Raw genomic sequence first — 10610 nt, 5'->3', positions numbered from 1 at the left:
GTAGATCACTCTTCTCTTAACCTTAGAGGTGAGGGAAATTTTTGTGATGAGTACAGTATACAAATTTTTAAACCAATATTATTTAGGTGGTTGCTAACTTCTATCGAGCACTTGCTGTACTCCAATTATTGTTCATTACATTCCCTCCACTGTTCCATCAGGAAGTCAGAGTTGCCATTTCCATTTTCTGAGACACAGAATCCGAACCATGGAGAGATTAACTAATTTGCCAGAGATCTTAAAATCATTATGAATGGGTGTGGGATTTGTACTTATACTACATCAATGAGAAGCTTATAGGCCTTCTGGTAAATATAGAGGAAGGAGGATGGTAAGTAATGGAAAATTCTAGATGTCACCATTTGGTGCTTTCTTCTCTATAAACATTTGCCATTGTGGACAACATGAATAAACTCTTCCTTCAGTATTTGGCTACCGGAGATTTTTTCTGTTTAACCAGTGTCTTCTATTTTTCATTGTTAGTTGAAAACTGAAGGGCATTATCTGATATCTACCAACATAAATAAGAATAGGTCACTCGGCAGAAGAAGTGAATGACAAATGTAATTTAAAGGGTAAAGTCTGCCCCTGTGGTACACTGTGTAACAGAGATGTTACATGCACCATTTAACTTAAGTAAACAGATATTGCAGCTCCTCTTTTCCTCTTCAGGGTTGTCTGTAAGTATTGGAGTTGGAAAATACAATCTGAAACTGAAGAGAAAAGATATGGAAAGATTCGTTTTAAAGATTGGGTGATCAAGCTGTGACTCAGTGATTTAGTAATTATGCATTTCTTTAGTAGGTGGCATCCCTACTCCAATTGTTCATCTTACTAATTGAAAATCATGGGATGTTCCCTAAGCTATCAGTCTAGAATCTTTTTATTCTTTTCACTTAATCTGTCAAGTGGTGGTGCCAAATCAAACATTTGGCTCTTTAGAGGAGAACTAATTGGAAGAGATTAAGATTGCACAACTTCTATTGAGGAGGCACTACTGCCTGTGTTGGACTGTTTGGGAGAAATAAAGTGATTTCCAATGCATTGGCCTATATAGTTGCTGCTTCTTTCTTTCTTCCTTTCTTCCTTCCTTCCTTTCTTTCTTTTTTTTTGTACCAGGAATTGAACTCAGGACCTTGCACTTGCCAGGCAGGCACTATACTGCAGGGCTACATCCCTGGCCCCTTTCCTTCCTTCCCTGCTTTCTTTCATTCTTCCTTTTTTCTTTCTTTCTTTCTTTCTTTCTTTCTTTCTTTCTTTCTTTCTTTCCTTCCTTCTTCTTTCCTTCCCTCCTTCCTTCTCTCCTTCCTTCCTTCCTTCCTTTCCTACCTTTCTTTCTTTCTTTCTTTCTTTCTTTCTTTCTTTCTTTCTTTCTTTCTCTCTCTCTCTCTTTCTTTCTTTCTTTCTTTCTTACTGTTCTGGAAGGAAGAAGAGTACAAACATGAAGAAGAGGCCAAAGAAAGAGGATAGTAAAAGGTAGAATAGACTTGTTGACACGATGTGCCATGTGGAGTAATCATGAGAGTGCTGTCCATTGATTATATGGAGCATTTAAATGCTGGATAATTTTCAGATTGTGCAGCTAGTAGAGCAGAGGACAAGAAGTTGAGCTCAGGTTGTGACAGCTAAGGCTTGAGGTCTTCATCATTACAGTAGTTCAAGTCTTAGTTTGCAGGCAGGGGAACATTTGGAAATTTTCAGGATATGGAACACTACATAATTTCTCAAAGGCCATGTTTGGCTAGGTGTTTTGTATGTATGTTTTCATTCTTACATCTACTTTTTGATTTTATTACCATTTATGGAGAACAGAGCTAAGATAAAAAAAGAAATCAAAGATTTAAAAACTTGCCTGACTTGTTTCAGTTGAGTAAAGTCAAAGCCAAAAATTTGATCTCAAGAGTTTATTCAAGCCATTTCTTGCACTGTCAATAATAAGAATATGGTAAAGTCTTTTATTTTAGATAATATATGCTACACAATTTCTAACATAGGAGACTTGGTATGGAAATTAACTCAAATACATGTTCTGTTTAGTTCAACTCTGACAACTATCTTTTACCATTAATTATTTTATAATTGCCTATTTACCTGTATCTAACTAGTGGGAAATGTAGAAACAAAATGCTAACAGTAAACTCCTCCTCTATGGACCTGAGCTATTCAGAAATTTTACTTCGGTCATTGTGGGAATAAATCCAAACTAACACCTATTGGACTTAACTAATTTTCCTCTTATTTAAAGAATAGCAAATTACTACATCATTGCAAACATTAGAAACAATTATCTGTCTTTCATATTGTAATTGTAGTTGTTTGGGTGATTCCACAAGAGGAAATAAAATAGAATATATTCATTCATTCATTTAACAATGTCATAAATAGCTAACATCAGAATTTGTCAGTAAAAAGGATAATGTATAGAATTGTGGTTACCCAAATAAAATAGACAACCAGTGAACCCCAGGTGTGTTTCACATCAGAGTATGCAGCATTTGATGGTTCTGAGGTAATATACACACAGGAAGACACTTTAACTTACACACAATGTATCTTTTTTCTAACTAGTTTCAGAAGTACTCAAGCAATACATGTGCCTCTATAAAAGTGAAACATTAACAGTATATTGTAATCATGGAATCAAATTTCCTTATCATTTTTAAGTAAACATTAAATGCATTATAAACCCATACACACATTTGGATAGCACCTTTCACAGTGGTACTTATGGTGGTTTCTTTATCTGGATGTTATGTTAGACAAACAAATAATTGAGCAATAGGAAAATTATAACATCGGCTGTAAATCAAAACTAGTTAATTTTTAAATATGTACACTCTTTCACTATCTCTTTAATTACATGCATAATATTTTCACTTTGGATATTATGTCTTTATAAAGTGTTTCCATAATCTATATGTTAGCCAAGAAACTTCTCCCTATTACACATTGAGTAAAACTATATTGATGTGGTATTTAAATAAATTGTGGTATTATAATGTCTGTTTTGAATACTGGCTCTGTAATAGATGTGGAATAGAATACTGGCTGTGTAATAGAAAGTTTACTTTAAATCAGTGCCTCCCTCAATTTATAGCCTATTTTGTAAAATGGGATAAAAATAGCAGATGACTGGAATGATTGCTGTGAGGATTATGTAGGTATCTATAAAATATTTACAACCTGCTTTATAACAATGGTCTGTAATGGTGAAAACAAACACTGGATAATATCAATAAAAAGGTGTTTTACTTCTCTGAGCATTGGGGAGACAAGGGTATAAACACTGGGTGAAATTATATCATTAAGTATTATAAAAATATCCTATAGTCAACTTCTTAGTCATAGATAGCAAGAAAAACATAAGACATGAGATGAAATTCCTTGACATTAGCACAACGAGAAGAAAACTTTTACCAATATCTGATTACTATTGTGAATCAGAGTTGACAATCAAAATTTAAATTAAAAACAGAAAACAAACAAACAAGCAAAGAAAAACAGTGCTTGGTCATGCAGCCTGGTAATAAAGTGCCTCTGTCTTTCAGTCATGAAAGAATGCTATCAGCTGCAGTTTGCTCTGGGGGAGGAAGGTCATGCTGAATCAAGAGTAGTGATTGGATTATGTTTTGAACTACTCGCCTTGTAGATCTGAAGCAATGGTCAGGCCTGTATTAGGCACTGAAGATTGATTGAGGAAAAAATGTGTTTCAAACACTTGAAACTAGATAATGCCTGTAATTACTGTCAAACTATTAGGCACAAGTGAAAATGATGTGGCATGTACGTTTTAGTTAGTAAAAACAGTCTGAATCAAGAGGTGAGTTATATATGAAACAAGAGAAGCAAGCGTGTAGTTTCAAACCTAAGACTATGTGTTACCAGTGTAGCGTTCTGGTGTTTCGGTTGGCTGCGATATTTCTCATATCTAGTGTTCTCTACCTAGTCTTCAATGATTGTAACCAAGGCATCTATTCCATTTCAGTCCATTCATTTCTTACATTGTCATTAAGTACAGTCATGACATCACATATAGTACATCTCTTGGACTCAGACAATTAGCTTCTCTCTCCCCCACTTCTCTGAGGCTTTCTCCACTAGAACTTTCTACCTCCTGCGTTCTCCCTTGCAATACACAGAAGGCCCTCATGGGCTCAGGCTTTAAAATAAAAAAAATTGGTGTGAATACTGACTCCTTCATTTACTACTTGGTACCATTAGAGAACGTCGGATAACTTGCGACTTAATTTCTTCAACTTTAAATGAGACTAGTCATAGATCCTGACTAGTCATAAGAGATTCCATAGTTTGTGGAATTTTCATGAAGATTACATGAGCAAACACAAGGAGAGTGCATAAAAGCATGCTTAGTTCGGAGTAGGTGCTCAATAAATATTAAATTTTTTTGTCAAACACATTTTTTAAGGCATTCAAAAAAGAATTTTTTAAAATTTTAATTTATAGGCTTGTGTGGAGATCTACAACACCGAATTGAGGGAACTAAATTAGTTGCTTTTATAGGGCTGCATGCTTCTACTTGTTTGGAGGATGAATTAATTACCCAAAAGTTCCTGATGTGCAGTAAGCATTTGATAATATTGATAACTTTGTCGTAATTGCTATCATAAATCTAAAAAATGTTTCAGGAACTCTAGTAAAATCTTTTTTCCTGCAAGACACTTTTCCTTCATATTTTTATCATTGTTTTCTTTTCTGTATCTCTCAATATTTTATTTTTGAGAAAACATGTTTGATTGTTTCTATGCCCTTCACTGTCACAATCATATTTACTATGAGAACTAATTGTACCATTCAATGATTTTTTTGATTTTTAATTTTCTAAGGGGACAATCAGATATCTTAGACACATTTTATTTTCCTTTTGTAGCACCTAGGACAGGTTGAACAGATGATCAGAATTCAATAAAGATTGGCCGTCTGACTAAACATACATCAACACGCATTAACACGTTAGTAAAATAAATTCTTCTGGGATAATATTTGAGAAATTTGAATTTGAATGGAACATATGTTTCTACTTTTAATATTTAATTAATATTACTTTCCAAAACAAATTGCTATTGGAATTGAGGTTAGAAATATCAGGCTTTAAAAATTAATGGTGATATTAAATAACACAAACCACCTCAAAATAATCATATAAATCATGTTTTTATCTCCTGAGAGCTGTCTATAGACAGTCTATTTTTTCTTCCATATTAGTGTGAAGTATCACTAAAAAATAAATTACCTGGAGAAATTGGTAAAATTCTAACAGTCTGAGTTTAGTTAAATCTTGTGCTCCAGTGCTGGCTTCTTCATTTTGACAAACAAGCCACAGAAATGTAATACAGTAGCAGCTGGAGAAATTAAAGCTGGGATGAGGAATGTGCAGTCGCTGTCTGTACTATATTTGCAGCTTTTCAATAGTGCAAAAATATTTCTACACAAAAATTTATTTTTGAAAAGACTATGAAAAATCAATATTGTTGTTTATAAAAGTAAAGACAAGTAAAACAAATGTTAAAATATGAAAATAATCAGTAAGTTTCCAGAAGTATGTTCATTTAATAAAGAATGATGCAGTCATTTAAAAAAATCATTATTCTAAAAAGTAAGCCACATGTAAAATGTTTTGATACCACAGGTAGTGGGAAAAGAGATGTACACAATATGTTTGTCATATGATTAAAATCATAAAGACATAGTAACTAAACAAGTACATGAAAATGGATATATTGGAGCAATTGAATTCTGTTCATTCTTTTTCTATTTACCACAGTTCTCTAAATTTCTTTAACTTTAACTTTGTATAATTTTTGAAGGTGAAATGTATGCTCTAACTATTGAATGTATGTGTTAGGTATGTAAATTAAGCCATGTTAAAGGAAACAAGATATTTAAACATGACACTCCAACTTTTATTGAAAAAGTTTATTTTTCTTTTTTTTTTTTGGTTTTACTCCAGTACCAGGAATCGAACTCACGACCTTGTGCTTGCCAGGCGCTGTGCCACTGAGCTAAATCCCCAGCACCAAAGTTTATTTTTCTTTTCCTGTGTTTGTGAGACAAGGTCTCTATGTTGTCCAAGCTGGCCTGGAAATCATGATCTTCCCACTTCTGCCTGTGAGTCTCTGGAATTACAGGCATGTGCTACTGTGCACTGTAGGGGAAAGTTTTTACCCAATAATTCTGGTTTTCTTACTTACAGATAACCTAGTCAACTACAGATACTTACAGATAACCTAGTTATCTAGTTAACCTAGTTACTTACAGATAACCTAGTCAACTACCTAGTCTTTCTTTTCAGATACTGAATTTACTTCATTCTCCATGCCAGTCATGAATATACTCATCTTCTAAAACTAATCTCACACCAAAAGAACTAATTTTACCTGTGTTTAAGTGGATGCTCTGAAACAACTTTGCCAGTCTTGTTCTCTGGACACATGTGCATAGGGAGAGATAGAGCCCCAAAGCAGCTTGTGCAAATTCAAAATTCTGCTTTGGCTTGAGTACCCAAAGGGCAAATTGCTGCTGAAAATAAAGGACAACCAGCCAAAAGGCACACTGTGGTTCTGGACATGACCTTGAAATAGTCATGACAGTTTTACTCTTTCCTTGAGCATATGTATTCTGGCATTACTAACAGCAGCAACTTTGGGTCCATCTGCACCCTGGATTCTATTTATTATATGATTTTAGGTCAACTATCAGTCCCTCATTTTGTACCCAGAAACTTTATCTGAAGTTAAGTTTTGAGCATGTAATTTGATAATTTCTCTTTCCCATTGCAATTTTTACCATTTGAATAATTTTATTTGAAATAGTAAGAAATTAGTAGAAGCTATTTTTAAAATAACATAAATATGATAGTGAATAGTTCATCATGCTCTGCTTTATATGTATAAATACTATGTATATTATTTAATCATATAGATGAAATTGCAATAGAGTACTGGAAACACAAACACTGCTTCAAAGTAAAACAAAGTATTTTGGGAATTATTTTTACTGACAAAACTTTTTCATAACTTTAAGGCACTTAGTTGGAAATATTTCAGTAGTAAAAAAGAGGTATATCTATGATGTATGTAAGGAAAATTTTGACAGAAAGAGACCTTGAAACTCTTCCATTCCTTGGGACTAAAGGAAGATGTGTATTTGGAAGCAAAGAAATAATCCATTGGACAATTTCCACTATCAAATGATAGGTGAGATTCATCCTTGTAAAGCATGATGGTTGGTCATTTCTTACTTGGAGGTATTCCATCCATAAAAATGAAAAAGGTACATTGAATCCTCTGTCAATATTTGGATAGAACTTGGATAAGAATCAGAAAACGGAAATCATCCCTGAAGCCCCTCACTCCATTTTCAATGGAGGAAATCTTTGATCAGAAATCACTACTTAAAAAGGGTGTGTGTGAAGAGATCCTTGGAAGATTTTCAACATTTGATGAGATAGCTCCTTGGATGATTTTCAAGACCTGGAGGGGTCCATAATGAAGAATCATGCTGCTTCCATTAGTGTATTTTCCCTCTTCATGTTTGCAGACAAAGCTGAGAATCTGTCCAATTTCTTGTTTGGCTAAGGTAGTCTTTACTTTAATAGAAAGGCTAGTCGACTTGGCATATTTACAAATGAGAAAAACAAATGCAAGCAAGTAACATTTAGATAATTCTCATAGCCAATAGGCGGTAACTGTGTATGAGACAGCTCCACCCTCTCTTATACACACAGTAGTTTATCAAAAGGAGTACAATATTCTGAGAGTGATATAAAACTATGTCTAGTTTTACAGCTGTTAATCACAAGGTGATTTTATTGTCATGTTGTAAAATAGAGATAGTTAGAAGATAATGTGTTTTTAAAAAGATAATTATATCCTTATATAGCTTATACAATGTACTTAATATGATATTTCCAATGTTTGCAATATATTTAATTATTAATGAGGTTGATGAACAGGAATTAGTTTTGGGAATTTCACCAAAATTTTTTATTTATTCTTAATTTAAAGACCAGAATGTGTTCATATATCTTAATACCAGATTTGATTTTCCCTAAAAATCACAAACGCAATCCTACAAAATGCACCGGATATATTTAGGGTTAACTGTTTCAATAGTTAGAACAGTATATTACTTAGTGCAACCTGATAAGTTTGTTTTATCTACATTTTGTTATTATGTTTATAAAAATGCACATTTTCTTATTAACAATACTAAGAGAAAAATCATCTTCTAGAACTAAGACAAAGAATATAAATGAAAAAAGTAATATTTAAAGCTGTATGACGTGATGATTGACATAAAATTGTGTTCTTTGTTATTATTTTGTGACATACATGCATACATATATATATATATATATGAAAGGCTTTAGTTTATGCTTGTAAATGGATGCTTAAAATATAAAATTTAACATGAAATTGCTTTCAGGCCTAGTTCCTAAGTTCCCATTATCCCCCAAGACCAAAAGATTTAGTTTCAGCCGTACAATCAGAATTAAGCACATTATACATGAATGATTTACTATAGGAAGGAAAGAATTTGTTCGATGTCATTAAGTCATATATTCAAGGGAGAGGAGATGTCTAAACTGTAAGGGATCAAAGTTACCTTTATTCCATGGAGTGCTTCTTTTCTACTGTGTTCAAAGCACTAACCTGCCCAGAGCCTCTTTAATGCTATTGTTGACTATGTTTGCACAAGGCTGGGTCCTGCGCAGGGCAGCAGGTTCCACTGCGGCTGTCGGCACAACTCTGCGCACTGAGGCAGGCCGAGAGAAACCCCCTAACTTAGAATAGTCTTCTGTAGGTTCCAAAAAGTGACAAAACACTTCAAAATTATTGTTCACTCGCAAAGGACCTCTCGGTTCTCTTTAACAGAAATTATACACCAGCTTCCACAAAATGCTTTTTTTTTTTTTTTTTTTCATTTAGGCAAGCCATTCATTCAAAAAATGAAATGATCATACTAGTATTTTTGCTGCCTATACTTTCTTGCAATGGCTCCCATCCTGGCTTTTCTAGTAGAATCAGAATCATTACACTGAAGAACAAAAAAGGGGAAAAGGAAAAAAAGGAAACTACTTTGTAGTAGAAGTTGTGGTTTTCAGTTGTCTGGCTCTGAGGTGGGGTGGCAATGGAATATTCCTTTAGCCTGTGGTACAGACGGACATTTCTGGATAATATTCTGCCCCCTTGTAGTGGAACGTGATGTACATTTTGATTCCCTGGCATGCCTGCACTCACACCCATCTGTTAATATGGCATTGTTCCTAAAAAAAGAAAGAAACTAAAGTGATTTGCCAGGTTCCAGGAGTCCTAGGTGTCTGGCATATGTGTACAATTCTAAAGGTAGCTTCCAGATTTAAAAAAAAAGGTCAAAAAAGTTTGGCTTAGGGTGCTTTCTCCCAGGGCACAAAATCTTTGGGGGTCCATTATAAAAAGTTGTACCATTTAATATATGAATTTAGACACAAGTACCTTTTCCTATCTTTGATGTTTGGAAATTTGCATGTAAAAAAATTCCATTGTAATTTAGAATGAAAGCTAATTTATTTCAAGTGCAAGCAATTCATTTTCATCACAGGTCCTCTCTTTTATGGATACTTATAGTTTTTTCACTTAAATTATTTTTATCAATGCATCAATATCCCTAAGATGGTTTATTAGAGAGTAGAACCTCCTGGAGGACTGCTGTGACCAATTTAGAGATGGAAATCCATACCCTATAAACTTGACAAGATAGTGTTGATTGCCTAAGGTTAAAAAGCAAGAAATGGCTCAAGTTAAAGTCAAAGGATGAAAATCCTATAGAGCCCCAGAGCCCACAGGGGGTGATTGGATAATTTGGTTACTGAAGAGAAGACATCCCGTTGCTTAGCTACGGGATTCTGGGTGGCAGCTTTTTTCCTTCTCACATTTCCTGGTGTTTTGTTTTTGTAAATGTAGTTTCTCGCAAATGAGAATATCTGCATTGAGATGTCCACAACGCAACTGTTTTGATCTGTAAAATGAACCAGCAGTAGAAGAGGAAAATACTGAGAGGAGTAAAATTTGGAGAGGAATTTTTCCCTTGTGCTTTACTGGTGAATTTAAGTAAATCAAGTAATAAAAAATATAGAAACTTATGGTTTTGATAATTTACTTTGCAAAAGGCAGGATGGCAATTACAGCACTGGAATCAAAATATCTCTATGTTTTAAGAATAATTATTGAAAACAAAAACATCTTTTGAATACATTGAAAATATCCAAGTCCAATCTACTTGTAAAAAGGAAGATTTTCCAAAAAAAGGAAAAAAAAAATTGTATAATATTTATGTACATCATTTGTTCATTTTATCTTTGAGATCATTTGAGTTAAAATAATTTTCACTTTGGATAAATCACTTTGGATATGTTGGATGCTGTATTAAATTCCTTAGAAGAAAGGCAAAAGTATAAAGTATAATATTCTGTAATTATCATATCATAGTCCATAAAGTTCATCATTGTAATAGTTATATTCAATATGTCTATTTCATAGTATAAAAAGTTATCAAATTACTTGAATTAAAATAGCAAGGAATTTTTAATATAATTCCATGAGAAAAATACC

The sequence above is a fragment of the Chinchilla lanigera genome, unplaced genomic scaffold (genome assembly GCF_000276665.1).
Source record: "Chinchilla lanigera isolate Chin_1 unplaced genomic scaffold, ChiLan1.0 scaffold00009, whole genome shotgun sequence".
Taxonomy (NCBI): domain Eukaryota; kingdom Metazoa; phylum Chordata; class Mammalia; order Rodentia; family Chinchillidae; genus Chinchilla; species Chinchilla lanigera.
This window is presented reverse-complemented; position numbering follows the sequence as displayed.